Raw genomic sequence first — 14,915 nt, forward strand, 5'->3', positions numbered from 1 at the left:
AAATGGTGACAGTATCATAATGGTTTGAGGCCAGTAAAGGCAATGCCATATATGCTCAGCTATTACATCAATTTCCAAGTAAAGCACTCTCATTTTAATTTCTAGTGCTACAGAAACAGAGCTACTCTCAATAAGACCAGTGATGAGCATAATATTCAGAAAAGAAATAAGTAAAGATGGCTACCTGTTAGGGCATGGGTAACTGCAACAAAGACAGGACATGGGGGACGTGATTCTGTGAGAAGAAGACACGTGCTTTATTTTTGGGAAGTGAGGGTTATATAGGGCTAGAGATCAATTCATAAATCCAGGAGCAAAACAAAATAATTTACACCTCCATTCACACCAAGAATGTCATTGTAATAAAAGATCAGATTAGCAAAAGTAAAGCTCTAATTAGCTTCCGAAAAACTCAATTGTCTTGACGATGTCATTCCCTAATACTGGGAAAGCCCTTCTCCGGAGTAATTGGGTAGACAATTAACCCATAGAAACCCTTCTCCAGGATAGCTATGAAGACCCCCAAAAGCCCTTCTCCTGAGTAATTGTGCAAACTATACTCCTCATGAAAGCCCTTCTCCGGAATAGTTTGGGCAAATAATACAACCCAGAGAAGACCTTCTCTGGAATAGTTTGGGCAAATAATACAACCCAGAAAAGCCCTTCTCCGGAATAGTTAGGGCAAATAATACAGCCCAGGAAAGCACTTCTCCAGAATAGTTTGGGCAAACAATACAACCCAGGAACTTTCTATTCATGGAAGGAGAATCTCATGACAAAGTGGCTTCCTTTGGCCAACAGAAAGAGGAAATCCCTTAGTGGGAGTTTTCCCCCACTGGCCCTTTGGTATTCCAGGAAAAGGCGTCTGAATTTCGTGCTGAGGCTAAGTTCCCCAACTGGTCAGAGGAATATCGTACTTCTACAGCTACTCTCTATTGAAATTTAAATATATTGTCAATCTAAATTTTTTAATTAAGTAAAAATCAATGTATAAGTTATAAAAAAAAACAATGTATTAGTGCTCTTTACCATTAAGTTTTAACAGAAGAAATATTTTCATGTACATTTTTCTGAGCTAATAACGAAGATTGCTCTCATGTGAAATTACACGGTAAAATAGATGCTAAACACTACTACAGATTCTTGAAGCTATAGATGCATTCATTATCTGAGATGAAATCAGTACAAATGAATGAATGAAAAAATAAATGACGAGCATGATCAAAAAAGGAGAGATCTAGTCAATGTTCTGGATTTCTAAGTAAACATGAATAGAAGAGCTCACAATGAAAATCACCTTAGTGCTCCAGAGAACTAGGTAACAGGTTATGCAATATTTTTTAACTTGATGTTAGTCCTCTTTTTCCTTAATAAACTCTTAATTCTTTCTGTTTAGTGAGCTATACCTACTCAGCTTTTGAATTATTGAACTGATTCACATTACTTGTTCCAGTTTTACACTTTGTGTTGTCTTAAATCTTACCAGTTGCTTGTTGACAATTATTTCCAAATAATTGACAATTATTTCCAAATCTAACATTATTTTACCTAGAATTACTGGTTAATAATTGCCATTAAAATTGTTATCAGTTAAAATTTCTTTTATAACTCTGCCATTCGGTACATATGTCCTCACTAGTCATTTAGCATATTTATTTTTATCTACACAAGTTATTTTTTAATTTCAGGATCAATTTTTTACCTTGAATATAAATGCCAAAAATTGACAGAAGTGAGCATAGTTCGAAGGAGCCAGTGCCAGTCAAGATGCCTGGGAAAAGGATTTGGGTTCTCCTGCTACTGCAGCTGAGTTGTTACTTTAGCTCTGGAAGCTGTGGGAAAGTACTGGTGTGGCCGATGGAATACAGCCACTGGATAAATATAAAGGTAATACTGGATGAACTCATATTGAGGGGTCATGAAGTAACGGTTTTGAGACCGTCATCTGCTATTTTCATCGATAGCAATGAACCATCCAGCATCAAATTTGAAACTTTCCCTTCATCCTTCAATACTGATGAAATGATTACTACTTTCAGAGAATTCGTGGAAATGTGGATGTATGAATTACCAAAAACAACATGTTTGGCATATCCACCATTAATGGATAATATGGTTGTGAAATTTACTGATGCTTGGCTCAGTATTTGTAAAGAAGCAGCTTTGAATAAGGAACTGATGGCAAGGCTACGAAAAGCAAGATTCGATGTCGTGATTGCAGATGCCATCAACCCGTGTGGGGAGCTTCTGGCTGAGCTCTTGGAGATTCCTTTGGTGTACACTCTCCGCTTCTATCCCGGCTACACAGTGGAGAAGTATAGTGGAGGCCTTCTGGTCCCTCCTTCTTATGTGCCTGTCATTCTGTCAGGATTGGATGGTCAGATGACCTTCATGGCGAGGGTGGAAAACTTCATATGCATGCTGTATTTTGACTTTTGGTTTGAGGCATATGACTCAAAGAAATGGAGTAAATTTTACAGTGAAGTTTTAGGTAAGTCATGCATTATTATGAGAAGGAAACAGTCAAAACGTTTATGAAAGTTGAGAGAGGTATTCTCATGTGCATGTGAAATAAGTTAAATTTGTCTTTTGTGGTTGGAAAAGTTTAATGAAATGTAAGACTGTATACCAGATTCCTGAATATGTAAAAGCTTCCATTATAGAGTCAGAGAGAAGACAATGGATGATTTCTTATATAGGAAACTCTGGGGGTTCATCCAGTGTGAAATTCTACATCCATGGTGAAAATTGTCTATTTTTCTTTATTATCAAAATCAGTAATTACATCCCTAAGAAACTGATGGATGGCAATATGTAGACTGAGGATATTCCTTTTATACTCTACCTATGGGGGCAGGAAGTAGAAACTTGTTTCCCTTGATCAATTTCCTTATTTAAATTAAAATACTTTATCTGTGTTCTCTTTCTTTCTTTTTCTTTTTGCTAGTCCCAAGGTTTGAACGTTGGGACGTACTGGTTGTTTTGTATTCTTGCTTTGTGCTGATACTATACTACTGGAAGAATATTTCTACCCAGTTTAGCTTTAATCTTAAGTCCTCCAATTCTCAGAATCTTGAGGGGTTATACACTGAGCCACTGCTGCCCACTTTGTTGGATTATCTAAAATGTTCCCTTGCTCCTAAGAATACCTTGTTATTTTTTTAATCATCTGTTTCATAGAGGTAAAGTCTAGTAAATTGGGAAGGTACATATGATTATTCACTATCATTACTAACATATTTCTGCATTTACTAAATATTAGACATGAATACCCTCAGTATTTCTGAAAAATTTCCCAGTGATATTAGCAAATGTGGCTACATAATATATAAACACTTTCAAGCACCCAGTTTTTTTGTGTAGAAAACTATTTTGAGAAGTTCAGAGAAAATAGATTTTGTGAATATGATAGAATTATTAATTCCGGAGATGGAATATTAATTAATTGGATAAAGAGAAAAGAAATCACAGTTAATTATACAATCACTTGTTCTTATTTTTATTCACTTTAAAATTTTAATTTATTTATTGTCAAAGTTATGTACAGATTGTGTACAGTCCTGTAGGTAAGGCGGTGAGTACATTCCTTTTCCAGCTTTTTATCTCCTCCCTCATTTTCTCCAGCCTTCCCACCTCCTCAGTTCCCTCCCACATCCCTAAGAGTTGTACAGTTGTGTTTACAATAGTCTTGCTTGTAATGTTTTGGGTAAATGTCCAAGAGTGGAGTTGCTAGGTCATAGGTGAGCTCAATGTTAAGCCTTCTGAGGAACCTCCATACTGATTTCCAGAATGGTTGGACAAGTTTACACTCCCACCAACAATTTAGTACGGTTTGCTTTTGGCCACATCCCCTCCAGCATCTGTTGCTTTAAGTTTTCTTGATAATGGACGTTCCATCTCTCAGCTAGAGATGCGGCTAAGTGGTAGAGCACCTACCTAGCAAGCACAAGTCCCTGAGTTCAAACCAAATTTACTGCAAAAAGTAAGTAAATAAACAATGGCTTCCTTCAGATAATGGATATTCTTACTGGGGTGAGGTGCCATCTCAGTGTTGTTTTGATTTTTATTTCTTTAATGGCCAGTGATATTCCTCATGTGTCTCTTGGCTATTCTCATTTCCTCTTCAGAGAAGTCTCTTTTAGGTTTTTAGCACATTTACTAAGGAAGCAGGTGTTTCTTTGATGATTTGTTTTGGAGGAATTTAATTTTTTGTGTTCTATGTATATTTTAGATATGAGGCCCTTGTTTGTTGTATGGCCAGTGAAGATCTTCTACCAATCTGTAGGCTTTCTATTTATCTTGCTAGCTATTTCCTTTGCCGTACTAAAGCTCTGCAGTTTGATGCAATTCCATTTGTCAACCTTTCTTTGATTTTTTTTTTTTTGTGCTTCTGGGCCATTAATCAAAAAGTTTCAACCTGTTCCAAGGAGCCCAAGTGTTTCTCCTTTTCCTTCCCATGATGTGTTCAAGATATCTGATTTTACCTCGAGTTCTTTGATCCATTTGGAATTAATTCTGGTGCAGGGTGATATATATGGCTCTAGCTTGTTAGTTAAAGGTGTTTAACCAATTGTGCCAGCACCATTTGTTGAATAAGCTGCCCTTTTTTCCATCCTATTTTTAGCTCCTTTATCAAAGATTAAGTAGCCATAGGTCTGCGGGTTCATTTCTGGGTTTTCAGTTCTATTTAGTTGGACCCCCGGTCTGTTCTTGTGCCAATACCAAGATGTTTATGCTACTATAACTTTGTAATGGAGTTTGAAGTTTGGTATTTAATCCCTCCACCACGGATCTTCCTGCTTTGGATTGTTTTTGCTATTCAGAATCTTTTATTGTTCCATATGAATTTTGGGATTGCTTCCTCTATTTCATTAAAGAATGGTGTTGGGATATTGACAGGTAAAACATTGAATTGGTAGAAAGCCTTTGGCATTATTGCCATTTTCTCAATGTTAATCCTCCCAATACAAGAGAGTGGAAGATTTTTCAATTTCCTTACTCATGCTTTAATTTCATTTTTCAGCTTTTTAAAGTGTTCCTCATACAGGTCTTTCACTTCTTTGGTTAAGGTTAGTCCTAAGTTTTTTGTGTTTTTGAGGCGATTGTATAAGGAGTTGCTCTCCTGATTTCAGCCTTGCTCTTCATAGTGTGGGCGTACAGAAATGCTGTTAATTCTTGAGGATTTATTTTATATCCTGCTACTTTGCCAAAGTTTTGGATAAGCTCAAGTAACTTGGGAGTAGAGTCTATGGGGTTCTTTAAATACAGGCTCATGTCCTCTTGGAAGAGAAAGAGTATAACTTCTTCTTTCCCTATTTGGATCCCCCTTATATTTGCATATTGCCATATTGCTCTGGCTAAGAATTCTAGAACAATATTGAAAAGGAGTGGAGAGAGCAGACATACTTATCTTCCTTCTAATTTTAAAGGGAATGCCTTTAACTTTCACCATGAAGTACAATGCTAGCTGTAATACAGTTACTTATTTTAATGATTATTCATGACTACTAATATAAGAAGTTACCAAAAAAAATAGTCTTTTATCAGTTTGCCTTTAACACACAAATATACATACACCACACACATACCTACATAATTCATTAGCCCCAAAATAAATTATGCACATAAATTACATCTCATAGATATGTTGACGCACCAACAAAAAACATTTATTAATCATTAAGTAAAAATTATAGCAATCCTCAAGGTAAAAACCCTATTATTAGAAAAGACTCTGTTGTGTCCTGATGTATTCTTTACTTTTTATACTCTCTACTCAGGAAACCCCACTACCTTATTGGAGACAATGAGTAGAGCAGACATCTGGCTCATTCGTTCCTACTGGGACTTGGAATTCCCTCGCCCTACTTTACCAAGTTTTGACTTTGTTGGAGGACTCCACTGCAAACCTGCAAAACCCTTGCCTCAGGTAAATATGTTCCTTTTTTGTCTCTTTTATTAGATTTCCTTTGCAATGCATATGGTTCTGCAACACACAATCCTAGTCCTTGACAGTAAGATGACAGGTGAACAATGTTCAGAAATCAGTTAAGGAATCAGAATAGAAAAAAAATACAGAGAAAAGCAATTAGAATAGTAAGAACAATATACAAGGCCTAAAATTTCTCCTAAGTAGGAAAAAGTTGTTACAGAAATAACTTAGAAACCAGATGGAAATGTTTGGAAAATTTGTAGTATAATGGTGTCAATATACTTCATATTACTACCTGTGCTCTTACTAGTTGCTAGTGGAATATCTTGGTTTTGGTTTTTAATCTCACTGTTATTCCTCTGATCATTTCTGTTAATATTTGATTTTCTCTCCCTACATTGAAAAAAACCTTTTTTTTTGCCACTTCTATGTAGGTTTTGAACCTAAGGCTTGGCATTACTCCTGAGTTTCAGTGCTCAAGATTAGTGCTTATCTCTTGAGCCACAGCTCTACTTAGAGCTTTGTGGTGCTTAGTTGGAGATGAAAGTCTCACAGACTTTTCTGCCCAGGCAGGTTTTGAAATAGGATCCTCAGACCTCAACTTCCTCAGTAGCTACCATTATAGGCAAGCACCATCAGCACATTGCTACTTCAATATAACCAAACTTTCAGTCATGCTTGCTTAACTGTTATTTGTATGTGTTGCTGTCTGCGTGCATGTGAGAGATGATGTACACTTTTACTTCACAGGAAATGGAAGATTTTGTGCAAAGCTCTGGGGACAATGGTGTGGTGGTGTTTTCTTTGGGGTCCATGATTGTTAACCTAACAGACGAGACCGCCAATGCAATTGCATCAGCACTGGCACAAATTCCACAGAAGGTGAGATGTAGTACCTCAGCAGTGGTCTTCACTGTAAGGGACATAAACTCTGTACGTATGTGACTATACTAGTTTCCTGTTACAATAACTCTAAGTTGTCTTAAGCAGCTAAAAGTAAAAATATGCATGGAAAGTGCTGAAATAGCATGGAATTTTGGATTTTTAAATTGACAATAAATGAATCATGAATTTTGTCATCAGAAAGAAACACAGTTGTCACAGGTGAAATGTTTTTTCATAAGATTGCTAGCAAGACTTCCCAGAGAGCATCAAATTTCATCCAGTAATTGCAAGAATACTAAGCCCATCAATACACTAGACATACTTCAGAAGGGAGGTAAACTACACTTAATAATTGGAGTCCTACAATAGCATTTGACAGCAGTTTAGTGTAGATTGATATATTATATAGTTTAGTGTTCCCAAGTAATCCTTTCCTCCAATTTTGAAATGGACCCATGAGGAGGTTATTCAGAGAAAGCAAAGAGGAGGTTTGTCTTTCCTTCCATGTATTCATTCAGCTTTGTTCATTAAGAGAAAAATAAAACCAACCTGTCCTAATGGATTGGCCCTTATTCATATGTAAAACTAGATATTTACAGTTCATGTGAATGTGTGCATAGTTGCCTGAAAAATAAAGGTAGCATCATTACAATTTAGTTTAATTTCAGCAACCCTATGACTTATGAACTACAAGCCAGATCTATTTTCTACATGCAGTGATTTTTCCCAGAGTAGTGATAATTAATATGTTTAGATGTCACTATCATGAATTTATGTTCAAAATTTCCTAGACTTCACAACTAACAATTCGTAATCTAAACCTAGTTTCATGAAATTACTAAAACGAATTCATTTATCATGAAGAGTTGTTTACATAGATTTGATCAGGTTTGTCAAAAAAATAGTTACAAAAATAACATTTGCTTGTGTGCTGGTCATGAGGAAGAAGCTGTAGTCGTAACATGCAGCACAACAGTGTGTATTGTTGATGTGAGTGTTACTAGTAGGCCTTGGCAACCACCACAAGATTGGTTCTGAGGTCCATTTGTTGTCTGTCCAGATAAATTTGCCCAGGTTGACCATGCCTTCAAGAGTCTAAATGTTATTTTATAACATACAGTTTTGTGAGGTCATTCATAATATTAATAGTATGGGAGTATTATGTACTCACTCCATAATGCTGAGTGTTATGTAGTCTAATATCCCTCAATACTATACTCTGGGACTGGGAATATGCCTTGTATAGATGAAGCCCTGGGTTGGATTCCCAAGCACCTCACATATAGAAAATGGCTAGAATTGTTGCTGTGGCTCAAGTGGCAGAGTGCTAGCCTTGAGCAAAAAGAAGCCAGGGACAGTGCTCAGGCTTTGAGTCCAAGGCTCAGGACTGGCAATATATATAATACGTTGTATTGTGATGTACATAATTCAAAGTAGTTGGACTCTGTTTCTGATTGGTCAACAAGACAGTATTTTTTCACAGACCTTCTCTCCAGGGACAACTGTGAATATAAACTATTTGTCATGAATAGGGAGTAAAAGCCAAACAAAACATGTTAAACTAAAATTACACCCTTTGAAATAAGAGAATATTACCCTAATGTCATTAAAGACTAACAGCTAAAACTGGAAGATGAGAGCTAGTTTAGTAAATATTTATGTGTAAAGATGTAAATCTTACTAATTTGATTCTTATCTTGCAAAAGACCTATAATTTTGACCACATAAAAATATCTTGAATACATTTAGTTGTCATGTACTACATTAATGTGTCTAAGTACAGTAAAATTATGATTGTATTCAATCTTAGTGAATAGAAAATTGAGTATGGGAAGTGTTGATGTCCCTTGTCTCTCAGTCTTGTAATTGTCCTCAAATGACCCCTCTTGTTGTCTTTTTATTATTCCATTCTATGAATATAATTTAATTAAAATGTGACATTTTAAAACTTAAAATTACAGTGTCTTTACCTCACAGATTCTTTGGAGATTTAATGGGAAGAAACCAGACAGCTTAGGAAAGAATACTCGGCTGTACAAGTGGCTCCCCCAGAATGACCTCCTTGGTAAGACAATGAAAAATCAAATACCAAAAGCATGAGTAGCTGTAGAAGTAGTTGATGACAATACAACAGGAAACACATGGAGATTTGCTAGCAAAAACTCAAAAATGAAACCAAAATAATATGCTTATAGACCTGTTCTATGTGAAATAAGCTCTAACAGTTTATGATCAGTGTATTATTTTTCAAAGTATATTTACCATGGACAAAGAATTTTGTATAATTATCTGAGGTCATCTATCTGTCTCTAATTTCAATCATTACATTAGCAGTTCTCCTAAAGTAGGGTGAGGATTTGCAATGCCACTGAAACAAATACCATTGTCTTATTATGAATGAGTCTGAATTCTATGTGGGGATAAAAAGTGTTGTTTCTTAAGAGGAACTGGTTATACACTGTGTTTCAAGCATCCTTCTTTTATTTGGCTAATGCTCTAATTTTTAGTTTATGAGAGCATAATCTAACGTGACCTTTTTTGCTTGATGAATTGCTCTCTTTTATCCATTGTGTGCTTTTGCTATCTCAACAACTGAAAGTGATTCATTTATTTTCAAATCTCAATTCGCACAAAACCTAAGGCACATACCTTAAGAATTTTACTAAAATCTCAAGTCAATTAAGTGCTACTTGAGGTGAGATAAGAAAGCCATTTAAATGTAATTTCATAGGTCCAATAATTGTTATTTGGAACAGTATGTTCCTTTCACTGCCTCGTATTATACCTTGTCACTAAGAAGTTTAATGAGAAATGTTATTGAAATTCACCTAATCGTAGGTCATCCAAAAACGAAAGCCTTCATCACTCATGGTGGAGCTAATGGTGTCTACGAGGCCATCCATCACGGGGTTCCCATGGTGGGCATTCCTTTGTTTGGGGAACAACATGATAACATTGCTCACATGGTGGCCAAAGGAGCAGCTGTGCAACTGGATATAAGAAAGCTATCAAGTAGACTTGCTCAGAGCACTGGAGACCGTCATTAACAACCCTCTGTGAATATAACCTTGAGTATGTTTTTATGTGGGGGGCGGTGTGTGTGTGTGTGTGTGTGTAAGTGTGTGTGTGTGTGTGTGTGTGGTTTTCTAGTCATTAAACCTAGGGAATTGTTCCTTATTGGTAAATATCCACTCTTCTGGTAGTATGCCTATATTTATGCGTTTGAACTACCAGTTCAGTGTTACCATCAGTTTAGAGTTGATTACTATTGAAAGACTTCATCATTAACCTATCATGTATGTAACAATTCACAATAGACATGTGTGTGTGCATGCACATGCGTGTGTGTGCATTTCATTGTGTATGTTGAAACATGGTTGTGCTACACAGGTAAGGGTGGGTTTAAACTCATGACCATCATCTTTTAGCTTTTGGAATGCTGAGATTTCAGGGATGTACTTTCATTTCCAGCCCTAATAAGTTGTTATTTTCACTAAAGATTTCAATGGAAAAGAATTTTCAAACCCTTGAGAATTCTAAAACAGGGCAAATGTGGACTGAAAGGAATCATGTAGGATGGCAACAGAATGGCCGCAAGGAAGTTGAGGAAAGCAATGAATTGGGGGAAGATGAACATTCCCTCCATAAATGACACTCATTAATCCAGTTGAGTTATAACACATTTTGCTGCCTAAGATCTCACTAGTTACTGTTTATAAAATAAAGGTTTATAAGATCAAAACTCGACAAATACTATATGTTGCTATAGGGAAATGGATGAACACGCTATCATTTCAGTTTCTGTTTTTTTATGGTTTCCTTAAAAAAAAACTTCTACAATAGTCTATATTGTTGTTACACAATAAGTTATCAAAGCTCTAATTGCTATTGCATTTTATGATGCCTAAATTATCTATGTGAATTCTTTAATTCTCTCAGTAGGGCTTTTGAATTTACCTGACTAACCCTATTAGAAAAATGTTGTGGATATTATGAGATCCTCAGAGATATGGTTATCATAATGAGAAACATTATAATTTAAAAAATTAACCTCAAAGTAGAAATCATAAATTGCTATTTAATATTCATAATTTGCAATTCAAATTATGTCAGTATATGTAATAATTTCATTAATACTACTGTCAATTTACTCTTAGGAGCAATATTCTGTATATATGTCCTTTCACCATGACTGCAAAATAAAGCATTATATTTTGAAATGTATTTGCAATACTAGTATAGCAGGTAAATTTAAAAGCAATTTTGCTTTGAAGCTTTTTCAAGGCACTGGGGTTTGAACTCGTTCTGCCCCTTGAGCTCTGACTCCCATCTTGCTTTTCCATGGATATTTTGAAGATGAAACCTAAGGATTTTTCTGTCCGGTCTACTTTGAGCTATGCTTGTTATGCCCTCAACCTCCTGGGATAGACAAGATTACAGGCAGGAGCTATCAGCCTCTGGCTCTCACTTTGATTTTCAAACACATCTTGGACACCTAGCAAATATTTTGTGAGGCATATTTTCTCTTCCTTCCTATGAAAACCAATTTGTCTTTTGTAGACTGATTGGATGTAAAAGTAACTGTCTAAAATATTTTTTGTTTTAAATTTTGAGTAAATACAATGTTGATACTGAAAAAAAGCAAGGGATTCCTTAATTAGAGAATGCATACTACAGCTTATGGTATCATAAGCTGTTCGGTAGTTCTTAATGCATTTCACTTGTTTTTACCCACTACATTACAGAAGTATATTAAGTTCAGTATTCATTTGAAGGAAAAGGTAACTTACAGAATAACAGTGGAACAAGTAAGTGTTAGGGTCATTAAATTAGAAGGAAGTCTGTGTTCCAGGGCTGATGCCTGAAATCCTAGCTACTCAAGAGGGTGGGCTCTGAGGACTAAGGTTTGATGTCAGGACAAGCAGGAGAGTCCATAACATTCTTATTTCCAGTTAACATAAAATGAGCCAGAAGTAGAACCCTGGCTCGTGTGGTGAAACTCTTCCTTTAAGAAAAACAAATATTCAAGGACATTGCCAAGGCCTTGAGCTCAATTTCCAGGACCAAATTTTCGAGAGAGAGAGAGAGAGAGAGAAGAGAGAGACAGTAAACTTTTATTATAAAATAATTATGCACTGATAAAAGATCAATATGACTCAAGTTGTCTGTGGGGAGAACAACTTATGCACCAAATTGACCATCTGTCTCTAACTTAAGATGCAATTCTGAACTTTGAACAATAGGTGGGTTAGTAATTGTTTACTAGATAAATTAAGCTTTAGTTTTGCCTTTGAAAATTAATTGATTCTGCTATTTTTTATTAAATCTTGCTTTTAAAATGTCTTTCTAAATTGTTAAATCTAATGTCATTAAGAAGCTCCATCCTTTCACATTAACATTTCTATGAAAACGATACAGAAAATCATTTCTTTTTCCTGGGCACTGTCTCTTGAGTTCTTCATCTCAAAGCTAGTGAGCTACCAGTTACAAGAAAGAACCTCTTCTGGTTTTCTGATGGATATTTGGATATATGAGTCTTATGGGCTTTCCTGCCCAGGCTTACTGTGAACCAAAATTCTCAGATCTCAGCCTCCTGAATAACTAGGATTACAGGCATGAGCCACTGGTGCCCAGCTCTCTTCAACTTTTCTGGAATCATTTATAACATTGACAGAAATCTTCTAACATATTTCTAGTTCATTCCATGAATGGATGTCAATTTGATTTCCCTTAGGTATAAAAAGAACGCTATGTGGCTATCAACCATTCACCATGATCAGCCTATGAAGTCTCTGGACCGAGCTGTGTTCTGGATCGAATTTGTCATGCGCCACAAAGGAGCCAAGCACCTGAGGCCACTTGCCCACAACCTCACCTGGTACCAGTACCACTCTCTGGATGTCATTGGCTTCCTGCTGGCCTGTGTGGCCACCGTTACCTTCCTTGTCATAAAATGTTGCTTGCTTGCTTACCAATTTTTTTTTAAGTTTTTATTATAAAACTGATGTACAGAGAGGTTACAGTTTCATACGTTAGGCATTGGATACATTTCTTGTACTGTTTGTTACCTTGTCCCTCATGCCCCCCTCCCCCCTCCCTCTTTCCCCCCCTGAGGTGTTCAGTTCGCTTACACCATACAGATTTGCAAGTATTGCTTTTGTTGTTGTTTCTCTTAATTTACCCTTTGTCTCTCAATTTTGGTATTCCCTCTCAATTTCCTAATTCTAATACCAGTATACACGGTTTCCAATATACTCAGATAAGATTACAGAGATAGTGTAGATACAATCCAAGAAGGTGATACAAGAACATCATCAACAGTATAAACTACAAGTGAAATTAACTCCATTTTATGGAAATGATTATTATATCACAATTGTAACTACTTTCAAATATTTTTTAAAATGGGAAAGAAGAAAAAGAGGGAGTAGAGCTTTCAACACCACACGGAATGGACTAAGAGCCTACTAAGCAAGACCATCCTAATGAATTAGAGCACAATCAACATGGGAAAGATTCTCCTTCACGTTTTACCAAACCTGTACCTTCTGTATATTCCTGTGAATCTTACTCCCGATTAAACATGAAATAATTTACAATTCTAATTTCAGAATTTCTCCAAAATTTTCACTTCCCTGGGTTATGTAGTTAGTATAACTGAATCAAGTGGGACCAGATGAAATTTGAGCCTGTTGATTTGTGTGAATCATAAAACCCAACGTTTTATTTTGCATAACCAAAAGAGAATATTTTAATAAAACATACTCAGATGGGCTTTTTGCATGTCTGTTCAAAACACAAAAGAGAGGGATAGGTTAAGAGAGGTAACCAATATTATTCAGATTCCTGGAATATGGGAGACAATCAACAGTAACTGAAGTTAACCTCTGTTGAGTCAAAGCCAACTGAGATTTTTCATAAACATAAAAAATGAGTAAGAGGAAGTGAGAAAAGGAGAATCAAAGGGTAATGCAGACCTATCTGAAGATAAATAACTACAAAAGAAGTGAAAAATTACCGATAATGGCATGCCTTGGGTGAACGAGCTTCAGGTTGTACATTGTCCATTCTTTGTGTCATGTTCTCATGAGCAAAAAAATATTGTGGTCTCCTGAAATGACCAACACGTAACTTGGTGTAGGTAGTAGCCAGGATATATGTGATCAATTTTCTCAGCAATGTTGTTGCTATGTGTTTAGTAGCATGGAATAATATGTAGTGCACATCCCTCTTGAAATTCAGAATGTGTGTGTGTGTGTGTGTGTGTGTGTGTGTGTGTGTGTGTGTGTGTGTGTTGTTGTTGTTGTTGTTGTTTTGGAAGAACTGTAGAGTCCCAAAGGCTTTCATTTAATGTGGGCCACCAAGTAAAATCTTCATTGGTAAATGAAGGATTTTTCTCCTATACCACCTTGAGTTCACAAGTGATTATTTTTTGTCACTGAATGAACCCATATAATAGTGCTGCAAGAAAATGTATGGTTCTTCACTTAATGAGACAGATAACTCTTCAAGACAATTTCTGTCTCATTAGAGTGTAATGCTACATTTTCTTCCTCTTGAAACATGACATCCTATTTCTTTTTCTAACTTCTTTTTTTTCTTTTTTAAAATTTTTTAATACTTTTTAATTTTTTATTGTCAAACTGATATACAGAGCCATTACAGTTTCATCCTTTAGGCATGAATACATGTCTTATACTGTTTGTTACCTTCTCCGTCGTTCTCCCTTCCCACTTCCCCTTTCCCTTTCCCTCCATGAGTTGTTGAGTAGATTTACACTAAACAGTTTTGGAAATATTGCTTTTGTAATCATTTGTCTTTTTCCCCTGTATCTCTCGATTTTGGTATTCCCTTTCAGTTTCCTAGTTCTAATACTTATACATATGGTTTCCAATGTACTCAGATAGGATACAGAGTTAGTGAAGGTACGACCACAGGAAGGGGATACAAGAGGATCATCAATAATAAAAGCTACAATTTCACATCGCATGCTTAAAGTAATTACAACAGTGATATAACAGTCATTTCCATACCATGGAATTCATTTCACTTAGCATCCTCTTATGTGTTCATAAGGGTATAGCTATTGGGCTCTTAT

At 35.9% G+C, this 14,915-nt stretch overlaps 1 pseudogene; it reads left to right on the forward strand.

The window, feature by feature from the left end:
* The first annotated feature begins 1,767 nt into the window (after positions 1 to 1,767).
* Positions 1,768 to 13,394, forward strand: LOC125364911 (annotated as a pseudogene).
* Positions 13,395 to 14,915: the final 1,521 nt, after the last annotated feature.

Source organism: Perognathus longimembris, chromosome 16 (assembly GCF_023159225.1).
Source record: "Perognathus longimembris pacificus isolate PPM17 chromosome 16, ASM2315922v1, whole genome shotgun sequence".
In the NCBI taxonomy this organism is placed as follows: Eukaryota; Metazoa; Chordata; class Mammalia; order Rodentia; family Heteromyidae; genus Perognathus; species Perognathus longimembris.